The following is a 17,453-nucleotide window of genomic DNA, read 5'->3' on the forward strand; positions in this document are numbered from 1 at the left end:
CGCACCCTCGTACATATTCTCTTACGTCTTCCCTCACCTTCGGCCACCAGAACTGCCTGGTGACAAGTAGCATGGTCTTGTGCTGTCCAAAGTGCCCAGCTGTTGGGTTGTCATGGAGTTGTCTAAGTACCTTCCCCCTCAAAGTCTCCCCTGGTACATACAGCGCCCCCTTATAGTACAGTAGTCCTTCTTTTTCCTCAAACCCTCCATTGACTTCCTTTCCGTCCCTGAGTTCCCTGATTTTTGTCTGAGCAAACTCATCGTCTCTGGTGAGCCCTGCCAGTTCTCGTTTCCCAACCAACGCCCCCCCCCCACACACACCGGTCCTCGGGGAACACGTGCCTGGTCTCTGGTGGCCCCTCTCCTTCCATGTACTCCGGTTTCCGGGAGAGAGCATCTGCCCTTACGTTTTCCTCTCCCGGCATGTATTGGATCTCGAAGAAAAACTTGGCGAACTCCTGAGACCATCTGATCTGTCTCTGGTTGAGCACTCGCGCGGTCCGCCAGTATTCCAAGTTCTTGTGGTCAGTTCGGACCTGGATCTTGTGCCGCGCCCCTATCAATAGATGTCTCCATTGCTGAAATGCCGCATAGATCGCAAGCAGTTCTCGGTCATACACCGTGTAGTTTTGCTCTGACTTGCTCAGCTTCCTAGAGAAAAAGGCACATGGCCTCCAGTTCTGCTTGGCTGCAAAAGGACTGCTCCAATCGTGCGGTCGGACGCGTCTGTCTCCAGTCTCATGGGCTTCTCTGGATCCACGTGCAGGAGCTGCTCTTCCGAGGCGAACGCCTTCTTCAGTTTTTCAAAGGATTGCTGCGCATCCTTTGTCCACGCGAACTTTTTTTGCTACTAAGACAATCCGTTATGGGCGCTGTCAAGTGAGCAAAGTTCTTTATGAACTTCCTGTACAAGTTGCTGAAGCCTAGGAACCTCTGCACATCCTTTCTGTTTTGGGGGGCTTTCCATTCCAGCACTGCCTTCACCTTGCCCGGATCCATGGCTAGTCCTTTGTCTGACAACCTGTACCCCAGGAACTCGACCTCCCTGGCGTGGAATTGGCATTTTTCCAGCTTGACCCACAACTGATGCTTCTTCAATCTCTGTAGCACCTCCCTGACGTCTCGCCTTTCATTGTCCGAATAGATTAAGACGTCATCCAAAAAGGCTACGCAATTCTTGTACAGCAGGGGCCCCAACACATGGTGCATGAATGCTTGAAAGCAGGCGGACCCCGATTGTAATCCAAATGGCATGACTAAGTACTCAAAAGCCCCCAGGGGGTGAACATGGTCGTTTTCCATTTGTCCCCCTCCCTTATCCTAATCAGATTGTATGCTCCCCTGAGGTCCAGCTTGGTAAAAATCTTCCCCTGCCTCACACGTGTCAAAATATCATCAATCCTGGGCATTGGGAAAGCCACGGGTTCTGACACCAGGTTTAGGGCCCTGTAATCCACGACTAATCTTGGCTGATTAGTCTCTTTTTTGTCCACAAAGAACACTGGACTGCCTCCCACCGCCTTTGATTCCCTTATGAAACCTCTCTTCAGGTTCTTGTCAATAAACTGCCGCAACTCCTGCATCTCCCAGTCGGACATGGCTTACAGCTTACCCATCGGTAACTGAGCCCCTGGAAGCAGGTTGATTTGGCAGTCAAATGGCCTGGGGGGGGCAGTCTGTCTGCCTCCCTCTCGCTGAAGACCTCCTTCAAATCAGCATATTGTGGTGGCACCTCCCTCTTTTGCTCCAGGGCCACCCCAGCCACCCTGGCCACAGTCCTTCTTGGTTCCTTCCCTCCCAGACAGTGTTCTAAGCAGTAAGCTGACCCAAAGGTGACCGACCACTGATGCCATGACACCACTGGGTCATGTATTGCCAGCCAGCTCATACCCAGTATTATCGGGGGTCCTGCCAGCGTGGCCACGTGAAAGGCAATGGTTCCCTGCCATCGATGGTGGTCACCAGCAAGGGAAAATCTAGTGGCAACAGGTGGAGCTGGTGCTCCAGAGCGAAGTCTCTGCTGAAGAAATTACACGAGCTGCCAGAATCTAGCAGCCCCTCCACTTTGACGGGGTGCCCATTTGGGAGTTCTAGCACCACCTCTATGGCTATAGCTGCCTTGGGGGGGTCAGGCTGGGGCACTTCTATTGGTTGCTGGCCTGGCTGCAGCCCCATTGTCGTTTCCCTGCACCTGCTCTTCCTCCCCCTTATTGTCGTGGCCTGCAGCCCCCATCATGCCTTGCCAGGCTTTTCGTTGAGGGCAGACCTTTGCAAAATGTCCCGGCCTCTGACAGAGGAAACACTTCTTGGTAGTTTTCCACTCCTTCCCCTCCCTTTTCCGACCTTCCCCAGCGTTTGAAACTTTGCGTGTGCACACTCCATCAATTTCCATCGGCTCCGCCGCCTGGGAAGCCTCCCTCGGCATCTCCGGAATGCGGTTGTCATGGAAACATTCCACCCTTATCTTTCGCTTTTCCTGAGCCCGCACTTCCTGGCGTACACCAATCGCAAGCACAGCGCCGGTGCAAACACCTGGCTGGATTGCCTGAGTGAACCTTTTCTGTCCGGACAGCCACTCACCCGTGGCTGTCTCAATCACTGGCAGAATCCGTCAGTGGGCGTTTCTTAAATTTCTTCCAGCAAAAAAGCTCTTTGACGCCTAGTCTCCGCCTACTCTCTCTGCGCGAAAGCCTTCTGCGCAAGGAGGGCGTAGGCAGCAGAGGACCTCTACTCTCCCCGCTGGTTCCCGGCAAGGAGTCATGGGACCGCCTCGCCGCTTTCCCCATCTGCCCCCCTTCTCCACTGGTGCTACGCTGATTCTCTTCCCCAGAAGATGGGTTGCCTCTCCCAATCCCGGACTAGAATCATAGAATCATAGAATCATAGAATCATAGAATCATAGAGTTGGAAGAGACCACAAGGGCCATCGAGTCCAACCCCCTGCCAAGCAGGAAACACCATCCAACTTTTTTGCCTGGTGCCTAAAGGTGTATGATGAAGGTGCCAGCCAAGCATTCCACAAACAGGGAGCCACTGCAGATAAGGCCCGTTCTTTTGTTGCCACCCTTTGGCCCTCTCGTGGGGGAGGCACACAAAGAAGGGCCTCTGATGTTTATTTCAGGGTCCGGGTAGGTTCTCATGGAGAGAGATCCTTCATGTCTTTGCTTCTGCCAAAAAGGGAAATAGATTCAGGAGCAGTTGACACGAATAAGGAGTACCCAGTTCCCTTTTTCTCTCTAAGCCTGACATTGTTTAAAGAAAATGTGGGGTGCATTTTTACAGGCACTTACAAGAGGGTCAATCTTGCTGAACTCAGTGGGGCTACTCAGTGAGTAAAACTGCTCAGGGTTGCACAGCTGGTCAATTAAATGTATGTGTTTTAGCTGATTGACCACTTAATTTCTTAAATTTGGCAAAAACTTGCCCCTGGGTAAAAAGTATTCTGAAAGATGCTTAAGCTTTCCTTTTTCTTGGGTACACAGGTGTACACCTGTAAACAGGTGCCCTATTGTGTTAGAACATGTGCAAGACAGGAGCATGGTCTTGTGTGACCCACATTGTTCCCCATTGGGACCTTCAATGTGAACAGAAGAAGTTGCCTCCTATCCGGAGAGGACACTTGAAGGCACAGTGGAACCTTGGTTCTCAAATGGCTCAGTTGACGAACAAATCGGAACCCGAACGCCGCAAACCCAGAAGTTAAATGCTTTGGTTTGCAAACTTTTTTCGGAAGCCGAATGTCTGATGTGCCTGTCGGCTATTGTTTCCGGGGCGCCGGCGCCAATTGGAAGCCGCACCTTGGTTTTAGAACGTTTCGGAAGTCGAATGGACTTCCGGAACGGATTACATTCGAGAACCAATGTACCACTGTACTATCAAATTCCAAATCCACATGAAAAAAACCCTCAGCATTCTAGCAGATTCCTTATAATTCCACACTGTGTATATCACAATAAGAGACAGCATGCCTTCAACACATGGGCATCCAGTTCCTTAAACTGCATCAAGTCCATCAGTACCGATTTCCCATCAGATTGTTTCTGGGACAGAGTTGATCCTTGTTCTCCTTTCCTCTTGAAAGGCTACAAAATGGTTATCCTTGGGATGAGACAATATGTACATTAAAACATATATTGCAATGCCCACCATCCCTGACCATTAGCCATGCTGGCTGAGACCATCTGTATGGCCACAGATTGCCCGTCCCTGATATTTTATTTTTATGGGTTTTCCACACACATCTGCTCAGCTTCTGTGAGAACAGGATGCTTGAATAGTTGGGCCATTGGCCTGATCCAGCAGGCTCTTTTTATGTTCTTACGTTCGAGGTATGCTGCCTTTGTGCACGGCTGTTCCACTTACCTCTCATGTTCAAACCATAATAAACGAGTGAGTGCCTGAGCATGTGCAGAGTGCCACCCTCCCTCAGTGGTGAAATAAATAATCACTACTTTTACTTGAAGCCCTGATAGCCATCGCACCCAGCAGCTCTGGTATGTTTCGTGCACACAATAGAGCACCCTTGATGGATCAGGACCGATGACACAATGCCACGTTGTGTTTCTGTTCCGTAGAAGTTGCTTCAACTTTTGTGCACGCAATTTCTGCTTTTGATGGAGACCTTGGCATTATGATAAGAGTAACAGGAACAGCACTTACGGCGCCAAAACAAAAGTGAAAGCAGAACAAGTTTGGACAAAACAGCACAGCAGTGTGTCAAAGTTCCCTGGAGTCCTAATTGCAGATTTCCTCCCCTGCCAGGTAGATTCCGGCAATTCATAGTCTATGTTTTATGTGGATCTGCCCACATATAATTAATGGAAAGGTCCATCTCCTGTTCCCATTGCCGATTGATATAAGAGGTGTGCTCAGTTTGTTTTTAGGGCGTCCTTCTTTTTGCAGGGAATGGGGTGTAGTATTTTTTGGTATTAATTCCTAGACTATTTTCATCATCATCATCATCATCATTTATTACTTATACCCCGTCCATCTGGCTGGGTTTCCCCAGCCACTCTGGGAGGCTTCCAACAAAATATTGAAAATACAATAAAACATCAAACATTAAAAACTTCCCTAAACAGGGCTGCCTTCAGGTATCTTCTAAAAGTATAAGTTATATATCATTCATAATTCCACTTCATATCATTTTCATATAATTTAATTGTGATATTATGTTTTCAATACAGTGGTACCTTGCTTCTCGAACTTAATCCGTTCCGGAAGTCCATTCGCCTCCCCAAACCATTTGAAAACCAAGGCGCAGCTTCCGATTGGCTGCAGGAGCTTCCTGCACTCAAGCGGAAGCCGCGTCGGACGTTTGGCTTCCGAAAAACTGGAACACTCACTTCTGGATTTGCGGCGTTTGGGAGCCGATTTGTTTGGGAGCCAAGCCGTTTGACTACCAAGGTACAACTGTAAGTCTGATTGAATTTGGCGGGGCTTACTCTCAGGCAAGTGGGTTCAGAATTGCAGCCTAAAGCAGCTTTGGAGGCTGGCAGTGTCCACACTATGAACTTAGGACTTGCCTGCACCAGAGCAGAATTTGCAGTCTAGAGTAGATTTGCATCACCCTGCCTCCCCATGAATATATGGGCCTTCAGATGAGATACTTCCCACCCCATTGTACTCCTGGACCTTTTGCCCTTTAAACTCAGGGTTTTTCAGTCCTCAGAAAGTCCAAAATGGGCATGATCGAGAAACCCCTTAGCACGTAGTACAAGAAACATGTATTAGTGCTGAGCCCCAGAATAAATTTCCCCCATCATATTTGGGAGACAGATAAAACTATAACAAAAGATTATTATTTCTTTTTCTTACAGAGGAACAGCACAATTCTATGTGCCTTTGCTTTAGGAAAGACCTCTAGGAATTTCTGGTTACAAATCAAAACTTAGCCACCATGCTGAAAATAATGCAGGGCCTATCGTAGCTTTGCAAATAAGCCCACAAGTTACTAGCCCTCAACATTTCACTTGTTCGCCTTGACCTCATTAAGTACAGAAGAGTACTGTCATTTTGTGACAGAGAAGTTTCCTCCAAGGCAACTGTCCTAGAATGCCAGTCTGCAAAATTTGCCACTCACCATTAAGTAGATATCTCATTCGCGAAGTCAGTTGTTTCATTTCACAAATGCTGTTTTTGTAAGAGACCCAAACAAATCAGGATGCTCTGCTTACCTTTTGGCGTCGATGCTCAGTGAGGACGTCCAGGTGATGATTGTTGAACTTTGAAGATTGGGTATTGCTGCAGGAGTCTCTGTTTCTCTCGAGGTAAATGATTCCTTAAGTTATTTCTAGAGGGTGGAGGAAATGCTTCTGCTTTTGGTTTAGAGAGCGAGGGGGAATTCTGGGGAATTCAAGCAAAGAACGAAGCGTCAAAACAGAGCTTTGTGGCTTGAGTTTGACTTGATCTCAGTCCAGACAGATCAACCATATGTGGCCAGTTTACAAGCCCCCTACTCCTGGTACCCTTTCTCCCTGTATTGCTGCTCCAGAACCTTTCACTGCTTAGAAATGTAGGACACAATATTGGATTGTCGGAGGGGTTGGATTCCTATTGGATCGGTTAGTCTAGGCTTAGCAGAGTGAGCAGGGCAGGCAGCCCCTAGTGCCGTATTTACATGTAAGCTAAACAAGCTATAGTTTAGGGCCCCAGTCTCTTGCCCCCCCCCCCCCCAAATTTAAAGGAAATAAAACCTGGATGTACATTTGCAAAATATAAGGTAAAAAAAAAAAAAATAAAACTTACAGACAGCAACAGTGTTTTGTGTTGTGTAGGGACGCGGGTGGTGCTGTGGTCTAAACCACTGAGTCTCTTGGGCTTGCCGATCAGAAGGTCGGCGGTTCGAATCCCCGCGACGGGGTGAGCTCCCGTTGCTCCGTCCCTGCTCCTGCCAACCTAGCAGTTCAAAAGCACGTCAAAGTACAAGTAGATAAATAGGTACTGCTCCGGCGGGAAGGTAAACGGCGCTGCTCTGGTTCGCCAGAAGCGGCTTAGTCATGCTGGCCACATGACCCGGAAAAACTGTCTGCGGACAAATGCCGGCTCCCTTGGCCTATAGAGCGAGATGAGCGCGCAACCGCAGAGTCGTCCGTGACTGGACCTAACGGTCAGGGGTCCCGTTACCTTTTAGCCATCACAAATAATACTGCTTTCTCTCAAAGTTGACACCTTTCACGAAAACGGATAAGTTACCTGTTGTAGGGAATCATTTCTCCTCTTTTCTTAATCCAAACCCACACTTTTAAGCCACTTACTTAAGCAAACTTAGACAAATTCTTTTCGAAGAATAACAAGGGTTGAGAGGAGGGCTAGATGTTACCTGGTTTTCAAAATCGTGATAGAGCACCAGCTAAATTTTGCAATGTACCAATATATCACCATGTCTGCAATCAGGATGGAGCTATGTAGAGGCACTAGCTGGCTTCACAGTTTTTCCCGCATGGTGATTTTTGCATAGAGCACACACACATACTTTAAGGCTGGGCAATGTATCAATACATTTGGGGGTGAGGAAATAAGTTTGAAGTCCACGGCGTGGTAACAGTGCCATAATATTAATCACAATGTGTGCGTGTGCCGTGTAAAAAACCATTATGTGGGAAAAACCGTGAAGCCAGTCATTGCTACTCTCATGCTTCCTTCTGTCCCTGTTGCTCTGCACTATAAAATAACAGTTGTAAGTGTGTTAAAGCTAAGTAAAACTGTACCTGTTTTAGACCCCTAAGTAGCAGCAGTTTTCAGGACCTTACCCCCTTCACCTCTACCTAGAGAACCCCTAGATATGCCTCTGCGCGTAAGATGTGATCATGCTGTAGGTACAGTCGTACCTCGCAAGTCGAACGGAATCTGTTCTGGAAGTCCGTTCGTCTTCCAAAATGTTTGGGAACCAAGGCGTGGCTTCCAATCGGAAGCCTCGTAGGCCGCGATGGACGTTCGGGTTCCAAATAACGTTCACAAACCGGAACACTCACTTCCGGGCTTGCAGCTTTGGGGAGCCAAAATGTTCGACTTGCAAGGCGTTCGGGATCCAAGGTACGACTGTAAATTTATTAGATTGCCACATATTAAACAACTGAATCAAGCAAGAGGAACAAAACACAAGGACACATTTGGCGGAGAACAGTGAAACTTTATTGCATTTACAAACACACTGGGAAATCAAAGGCAAGCCCCAAAAGTTTGCACCAATTTATGGAGTGTACTCTTTTTATTTACTGTTTGCTATATATATATATAGGGGCTATGCGGGTGGCGCTGTGGGTAAAAGCCTCAGCGGCTAGGGCTTGCCGATCGAAAGGTCGGCGGTTCGAATCCCCGCGGTGGGGTGCGCTCCCGTTGTTCGGTCCCAGCGCCTGCCAACCTAGCAGTTCGAAAGCACTCCCGGGTGCAAGTAGATAAATAGGGACCGCTTACTAGCGGGAAGGTAAACGGCGTTTCCGTGTGCGGCTCTGGCTCGCCAGAGCAGCGATGTCACGCTGGCCACGTGACCCGGAAGTGTCTCCGGACAGCGCTGGCCCCCGGCCTATAGAGTGAGATGGGCGCACAACCCTAGAGTCTGTTAAGACTGGCCCGTATGGGCAGGGGTACCTTTACCTTTACCTATACATATATATAAATCTGCTACTACTTTAAGTGAATGGATAGGACCACATTAGGGTGTCTCAAGAATATGGTGGATAAAATGCTAATGATTTGTGTTGCTGTACTGTAAAGGATGGGGGGGGGGATTCAACACATTTGTATATGAACAAGTTTATGCCTAAACATTAATTGTACCCTTTCCTTATCTGCTTTTCAAAATCAATCTAGGGTTTCCCACTTTACTCATTTTTTGATACGGCCTTTAAAAGAAATCCTGGAACACCTCCCCGATTTCTTTGTTATACTGTAAATTTGTAAATAGCTACTGCAATCGATTTTAGCTCATTGAAACAAGTATCATGTTATATATATTATATATGTTTTCCATTTTTAAAAACTTTGTGTCAAGCATCAAAACCGTGGTCAGTTTAGCAGTGATGCGCGAGACAAGTGACTGTCCTTGAAGGATATCAAATTACACAGTAGGCGGATTCCATTCAAGCTGCTGCAGGTGCAGAAGTCTGCTTCAGAAGCTGCCATTTGGGATCATCTGGGAAGTGCTAATAATCAGAACAGGATGGTTGAGGAAGTAAATCACATGGTACCTGAAAAAGAGAGGTCAATAGTGCAGTATTTAGCAACACTATCTAAATCAGCAATAGGGGCAAACAAAGGTATCTAAGGTAGAGCGTGGAATACTTACAGACCCAGTTCAGATGTCAAGTGAAACCATGGTTTAGTATGCTGGGAATGAGCCCAAGCAAGCTGTGGGCTCACACATTCCCCCCCCTCCCTCTACACAAGCGGTGAAGAGTTTGGAAACTACATCCTCGTTAGGCTTAACCACAGCTTGTTGCCTCATCCAAATCTGATGAACTATGCTTATTGTTAACCATGGTTGATTGGTTTGCTAAGCCATCTTTAAACCATGGATCATTCAGCTAGCTTGTTTCAATCATAGAATCATAGAATCATAGAGTTGGAAGAGACCACAAGGGCCATCGAGTCCAACCCCCTGCCAAGTAGGAAACACCATCAGAGCACTCCTGACATATCAGGAGTTTAAACCCTTAATCTCAGGTTCATGGGTTTGAGCCTCACACGGGGCAAAAATAATAATCCTGCATTGCTGGGGGTTAGGCAGAATGACACTTGTGGTCCCTTTCAACTCTATAATAACTCTATAACTTTATAACGTTAACCACAGCTGAGAGTCTGGGGTGGTGTGCTTTCAAGTTAGGCGGCTTTCAAGGTCAGCACCAACACTTTGAATTGTGCTCGGAAATGGACTGGGCGCCAATGTAGGTCTTTCAAGATCTGTGGTCTGGGCGGCCGCTCCCAGTCACCAGTCTAGCTGCCACATTCTGGATAAGTTGTAGTGCAGGACCTCTGAAAGGGCCTCTGGTTCTCCATCCCTGTTATATACACTGCAGTAACAGCTTGTACATGAGGCTGATTGTGAATGTAACTGTGATATCAAAGGGAACAAGACAGATGCTTCTAATTGACTTTACCCATTTTCAGTGGTTGATGTTCTTATGACTGCGACGGTCAGTCCTTCTGCATTTAAGTCAGATCATGCTGATGCTCCAGTGTCACCGTCTGTTTCAGAAGCTGCCACTTGGGGTCCTCAGGGAAGTGCTTCTTAATAAACAGAGCGGGGTGAGTAAGGAAGTAAAACTCATCGTACCTGCAAAAGGAGAAGGCGCAATAGTCTAGTATTTCATAATAATGCCTAAATCAGCACCAGGGCCAGACAGGCAAACAGAGTGGTGATCCAGAGCAGCTGGAGGGCATCTGGTTGAGGAAGCTGCTGTGTTGCAACAATCCAGCCTCCAGAATCCCCAGATTTTACACATGTAGCCCAGAATAAGCACAACACTCCAGAACTGTTCAAAGAGGATAAATAGATGGTATCTATCCCTGCCATCAGGACACTCCATGCCCATGGCTTAGTAAATAGTAGTAGTAATAATAATAATAATAATAATGAAATATTACTTATACCCCCGCCCATCTGGCCGGGCCTCCAGAGCCACTCTGCACGGAATAACACTTCAAACATTAAAAACTTCCCTAAACAGGGCTGCCTTCAGATGTCTTCTAAAAGTCAGATAGTTATTGTATTTCCTTGACATCTGATGGGAGGGCGTTCCACAGGGCGGGCGCCACTACTGAGAAGGCCTGGTTCCCTGTAACCTCACTTCTCACAGTGAGGGAACTGCCAGAAGGCCCTCAGAGCTGGACCTCAGGCTGAAGGATGGGGGTGGAGACACTCCTTCAGGTATACTGGGCCGAGGCCATTTAGGGCACCAACACTTTGAATTGTGCTTGGAAATGTACTGGGAGCCAATGTAGGTCTTTCAGGGCCAGTGTTATATGGTCTCGGCGGCCGCTCCCAGTCACCAACCTAGCTGCAGCATTCTTATTGCACTTGCTTACATTAATCAGCCCTGCGGCCATCAAATTGCAAACTCTGACAAGTGGTCCAAGCAAAACAAAACCACCTGAAAGCAAATGAATTTAACTGTGAGAGCCAGTGTGGTGTAGTGGTTAAGAGCGGTGGACTCGTAATCTGGGGAACCGGGTTCGCTTCCCTGCTCCTCCACCTGCAGCTGCTGGGTGACCTTGGGCTAGTCACACTTCTCTGAAGTCTCTCAGCCCCACTCACCTCACAGAGTGTTTGTTGTGGGGGAGGAAGGGAAAGGAGATTGTTGGCCGCTTTGAGACTCCTTAGGGTAGTGAGAAAGCGGGATATCAAATCCAAACTCTTCTTCTTCTGCTACCCCCTCAGTGTGTCCCACGCTCTGCCTGGTCTGCCTAACAACGTACCTGAAAGTGAACTTGCTAAAAGCAGTATTCACAGAGCCACTTCCCCAGGTGCAGTCTAAGAGATGCCACCTTCCATCAATGCGGACAGCATTCCAGGCATGGTCACTCTTCCCCTTTACGCTGCAGCTGCCTATCAAATACTGGCACTGTATCCCTGCAATACTGAGAGGGGGAGGAAGGTATTCAGGAACAGTGTTGCTACCAAGAGGACAAGTGGTTGCTTTCACCGCTTTGATAGGCTGGAGTGGCTGTCCTTCACTTTGCTGGATCAGAGAAAACAGCAATCAGGTTCTCCACAGATTCTCATTTGTTCCAATATGGCAGGAAAACACAAGTTTTCCTGGGATGAAACAACAACAACAACATTTGGACCCGGACCTGGAAAGCCAGGACCTGTGCATATAAAGCACAGAGCAAAGGTAAGTATGGATGAGGAACTAAGTCACACAGGGAAGAGACCCATTAAATTCAAGTAATGTTTCAGTCTATGGATTCCAGTGGATCTACTCAATTCAATGCAGCCCTATATATGCAAGTTTGCTTCAGGATCATTCACAGTGTGGGCATTCCTCCACTTACATGGTGGGTCATGTTCCGGAACCCCATGCACATAAGCAAAAATTGTGTAAGTAGGGTAAAGGTAAAGGTAAAGGACCCCTGAAAGTTAAGTCCAGTCACAGACCACTCTGGGGTTGCGGCTCTCATCTCACTTTACAGGCCGAGGGAGCCGGCGTTTGTCCGCAGACAGTTTTTCCGGGTCATGTGGCCAGCCTGACAAAGCCGCCTCTGGCGCAACAGAACACCGAAACCAGAGCAGTGCACGGAAACGCCGTTTACCTTCCCGCCGAAGCGGTACCTATTTATCTACTTGCACTTTTTGGCATGTTTTCGAACTGCTATGTTGGCAGGAGCTGGGACCGAGCAACGGGAGCTCACCCCGTCGTGGGGATTTGAACCGCCAACCTTCTGATCGGCAAGCCCAAGAGGCTCAGTGGTTTAGACCACAGCGCCACCCGTGTCCCTGTGTCAGTAGGGAGCACACACTAAAAAAAGCTCATTTTTTCCTGCTCTCCAGCTCTCTCTCCCCACAACACTCCTTTCAACTAGAGTTGAAGCTCTGGAGCTGGCTGGAGGACCTGTGGAAAAGCAGCAGCAGCTGCTGCCATGCTGTGACGTGTGTCAGCTACTAGGTGGGGAGGCTGAGCAGCCTAAACAAAGCCCCACTGTGCCTCCGTTCTCTTTGGGGCTTCCTCCGCTCCCACTGAAGTCCTCTTTGGGTTCTGGCGAGGGTCTCCTCATGAGCCATGAGGACTCTCCAGCTCTCTCCCGCCATTTTCTGCTTAGAATCTATTGATTTACTTATTTCCGAGGGCTGTCACGTGCGAGTTGATCACGCCTAAGCATGGAGATAGCTGCCTAGGGCAAGGGGTGGGGAACCTGTGGCTCTCCAGATCTCCTGTCGCTACAGCCAAGTAACAACCACTTGCCATGATGGCTGGAGCCAACAGAAGTTACCTGCACATTTCTTGAAAGAGTCGAGCATATCCACCGCAAATAGCCTTTCCTGACTGAAGGACATCAGCTGGTTTAAATGACACCTTGTCCAGGTTATAGCAGCCTTCCACATCATATTCTGTAGAAATAAAGACAATGAGCACCCATTCTGATTTGCTTGTGGGGTGGCAACACTTTGCAACACTTTCCATCGTGTTTCTCAATATCTGATTGGGGGGTGGGGTGGCTTGTCTTGCAAGAGCTCCAAATGAATTTTGGATTGCACAACATGAATTTGCCCATATGTGATTGAATCGCACCTCAAAAGAGAAAGTCTGGAAGCACTCGTAAATCTGCTTTGTGTAGACCCAGGGTCTTGTTGCCAAATAAAAATGCACACTGGTGCAAGGGTTAGGAGTCGGGAGACACCTCCTCTCCTCCCGTGCTGCGACCTTTACTTTATTTTGACAAAGTAATAAGAATAAACAAATAAGAATAAAAATGTGCACCCCACCAGCGAGACCATTCCATTGTAACCATCCAACCTCCCAAAATTTCAACACCTCTAGCGATGGTTTGACCCCTTTCCGTTGTAACAGTACAAATTCTACAAACACCCTCCATATCTCCTCAAAATCATTCCTCCTGCATATTCCCCATCTTACCTTAATGGCACATGTTCATTTATCATTAATAGCTATATATCCCACACCTCTTCATACCATTTTTCCATTTTATATTCTGCTTGCCCCTTCCACTTACTAGCTATCATAATTCGTGCAGCTTTCAAAAAATTTGTGAGCGAGTCCTTCATAGCCTGCAAACCTTCCACCCCATCGTAAATTGATAATAATGCTACCGCGGCACTTTCAGTGAGCTTTAACCCAGTGATTTCTGTTATCAATGAGCACCTCCTGATCCCTTCTGAGATTCATGGCTGAACAGAGATCCCAGTCAAGCTCTGTCTGAGCCAAACACCAAATCACTGATCCACACAGGTTACAATCCAGAATCCTTTGAGCTGACATGACTGGCTATGAAATGGTGAAAATGCCCGAGACAGCTGCAAAGACGCCATGCTCGGAGTAGACCCACTAAATTTAATGTCCATGAGTTACTTACATCCATTGATTTCAGCCGGTCTACTCTGAATATGACTTGCTTTGATATGACCTTATGTATCCATCTTCCTTGGCTGGCAATCACTGGACTGGGTGTCTGCTAAAGAACTCTGCTACAGAGCTGGATTCATGGGCGCAGGGCAGTGACAAAGGCTGATCTTTTAATACCGGAAGTTGACAGAGGCAAGGGGACTCAAGTATGCAGAAAGGTGGTACCCCCACCTACCTATATGGTGGCAGATCCACATCCAAATGGCTCGCACTTTCTCCAGGTCACTGTGGGCTTTTTGGAGCAAGACACTCACCAGGTTTTTCACGCTATTCCTGACATTCACCTGTTTCACAGAAGGTAAATAGACTTGGAAGCAGTTAATATGGACGAGGGGGTACCAGTTCCTTTCTTCTACCTAAGTCCACTTGTTTAAAGAAATTTTAGGGTGCAATCCTGTGTGCACTTACAAGAGTGTCTCTTGCTGAATTCACTGGGATTGCACAGTTAGTCGATTAAGTGTATGTGTTTTACTTGATTGATCAATCAAAGAATTTATTATACTTGCCAAAAATGTACCCTTGGGGGGTGGGGGGAAGTTGTTCTGAAGGGAGACGCATGATTAACCTTTCCTTTTTCCAGGGTTCACAGGCATGTTATTTCTACAATCTTCAGCTGAAAGCCAAATCCTCTTTGCTACTGTCTCCCCACAAGTGCAGAGTTCCCCTATTGCTACTGGCAGAGGAACGGGGGGGAGCGCACTGCCCCCGGCACCATCGGGGAGGGGGTACCATTGCGACCGCCCCCGACATGCGCCACCCCGCCCCACGTGCTGGGCGCCACGCCCCCAGGATGCATGTCACGCCCCCGCAGGCGATGTGCCACGCCCCCGGGACACACGCCAGCCACGCCCCTGCCTGCTCTCCGCCCCTGGTGCCAGAGCATGCAGCTTTGCCACTGCCCATTGCACCTTTGGGTGGGTGGAAGTACAACTGGGGGGGGGGGCATTCTGGGGGCAGGGAGGGACCAAGGCAACCCTGGATCCTGAGCCGGCCCTACTGTTGTCACTTGACAGCACTGGGGGAAGCCCAGGGCTGATTACTGCACCAGTATATTAATTTTATGCCAGTTTAATTCTGGCGAGGCCCCCCAGAGATTCCTGGGAGTTGTGGTTTGGCAAGGGCACTGAGAATTTTCTGTTAATGACTGCTAGCCTTGTTCACAGAAGTATAGTACTCGGAGTTCCCCGAGGAGAGGAAGTAACTACCAAATCAATTTCAGTCTGTAGTATAAATACGATCGAAAGTGAATTGTGAAAGAGAGAGGAGTCGTTCAAACCCTTTCATATTGCCTATGATTGCTAGCTCTCCTCCGAATTGACTTTGGAGCTACCTCCTGAATTTTTAAAGCAAAGCAATGCTGCTAAATAACTAAATATGGGTGTATATGCATGCATTTAATTCACGCACGCACAGAGAGAGAAAGAGAATCCTGTGGTTTGTTAAGGGTTCTAGGATTTGTAGCTCTGTGAGGGGAAAACTACAGCTCCCATAGTTCTTTTGGGGAGTTGGTGTTCTTTAAATGCATCATGGTGTGTGCAGCGCATGTGAATAGGTGCTCCACCGTGTTAGTTGTCTGGAAAACAGGAGCAGGGTCTTGTGACTCATGAAGTTCCCAGTTTGGACCTTCCATCTGAACAGAAGTAATTGCCTCCTATCAGGAGAGGACACTTGAAAGCACTCTCAAATTCCAAATGCACATTAGAAACCTCAGCATCCTAGCAAATTCCTTGCTGCATATATCACAATAAGAGACAGCATACCTTCTGTGCATAGGCATCCAGTTCCTTAAACTTTGCCAAGTCTATTTGTATTGATTTCTGATTGGATTTATCCCATGGATAATCTAGGAACAAAAATGGAAAAGTCATTCTTGAAACAGTGGGGAAAGGGAGGGGGAGCAAAGGATGACCTATGATGTGATTTAAAGGGTCGGAATGCAGGGAACCAATAGGGAATAGAGATAGGGAGCCTTTTCTGCTTCTCCCCAAGGGAAATACAGCAGCAGGGAGTAGACCAACGTTGCTCTGCTTAAAAGGACACAGACAGAAGGAAGGAGAGGGAGAATGCTGAACCAGGTAGGATTTTGATCTGATCTTGCAAGACCATTTTGAGTACAGTACACAAGGCGTATGGCATGGTTTGCACTTCCCACTGGAAGAGCTGGTACCTCCTTAGAGAAGCCCTCTTCGCACCAAACATCTGGCTTTGATAGGAATCCCTTAACCCCGGCTGCAAATTTCACTGCATCCGTCTGCAATATGCATTCAACCGAACGCCAACTGCAAGCTCATTTCAGGAACTATAATGGTAGCATAACAAGAACACAAACAGGGCTGCTTGAGGTGAGGGAGAAAATGTACCCACCCACCCACATGCCACATATTGAAGCTCCAGCCTTAGAGGAAAAAAATATAGTGCAGCTTTTCCCCCCAGCCAGAACTCACTGGAACTGAGTTCTGGCACCTCTCAGGTTGGTGCCATTGCCATTGTAAAAGAACAAGGGAAGCGTTCGTGGTGAGTTCTGGCACCTCTTTTTCTAGAAAAATAACACTGAGCGCAGTTAATTTTTACCATTCAAGCCTTGTTCCCAGGATATCCCAAGAGGTGGGTGCAGAGATGTAGCTGGGGGGGGGAGGAGGGGGCACTGGGCGCCACACCACAGGGGGCAGCACTTCCCGCGGGGCCAGAAGCGCGCCCGAGCCACGCATCTCTCCTGGGAGTGACGTGGTGGCTTGGGCCCCTGAGCGGCTAGCTACGCCACTGGGTGGTTGAGTGACGGGCTCATAAAATGATTTCCTAAGATACGCAGCACTACTAAGTAGTATTAATATATACAGCAGGTGTAGGGGATCTTTGGCCCTCCAGATGCTGGGGAACTACAGCTCCCATAATCCCTGGCCATGCTTGCTGGGACTAACAGGGGTTGTCACCCAACAACATCTGGAGGGCCAAAGGTTCCCTGCAGCTGACACAGAGGCTCCAGATCAATAGCCATACATAAGCTTCTATTTACCATACAGATCTTCGTCCTGAGGCAGCATTGATGCTTGTACTCCTCCCATCCTGAAAGCCTACTTGAAAGGCGCTCCTTGGAGGAACAGTTAAGTGCTTCGAGCCAGGAATGAAATGCCCAACTGGAGGGATGAGGGAAGAGCATGGCTTGATCTGGGTTTATCAAACCCTTGCTTGGAGACCTTGGCATTAGGAGACGAGTAGCAGGAAGAGCATCCATGAAGACAAAACAAAGGGGGAAAGCATAACATGTTTGAGCAAACCAGCGCTGGAGTGTGTCAAAGTTCCCTGCGTGGGGAAGCACAGATACAGAAGGTGTCCCCATTGCTCATTTCCTCTCCCCTCCTGTGGTTTCCAGCA

The 17,453-nt window shown here is 48.0% G+C and overlaps 1 long non-coding RNA gene across 1 annotated transcript; it reads right to left on the reverse strand.

The window, feature by feature from the left end:
• Positions 1-12,739: 12,739 nt before the first annotated feature.
• LOC310668741 lies at positions 12,740-15,872 on the reverse strand. The gene is made up of 3 exons (XR_014506824.1): positions 15,842-15,872; positions 14,257-14,365; positions 12,740-13,048 (listed from the first exon to the last, which is right to left on the reverse strand). It is a non-coding gene; the product is annotated as an uncharacterized lncRNA (long non-coding RNA).
• Between the last annotated feature and the right edge of the window lie 1,581 nt (positions 15,873-17,453).

The sequence above is a fragment of the Podarcis tiliguerta genome, assembly GCF_965153285.1.
Source record: "Podarcis tiliguerta genome assembly, chromosome: W".
Lineage (NCBI taxonomy): Eukaryota > Metazoa > Chordata > Lepidosauria > Squamata > Lacertidae > Podarcis > Podarcis tiliguerta.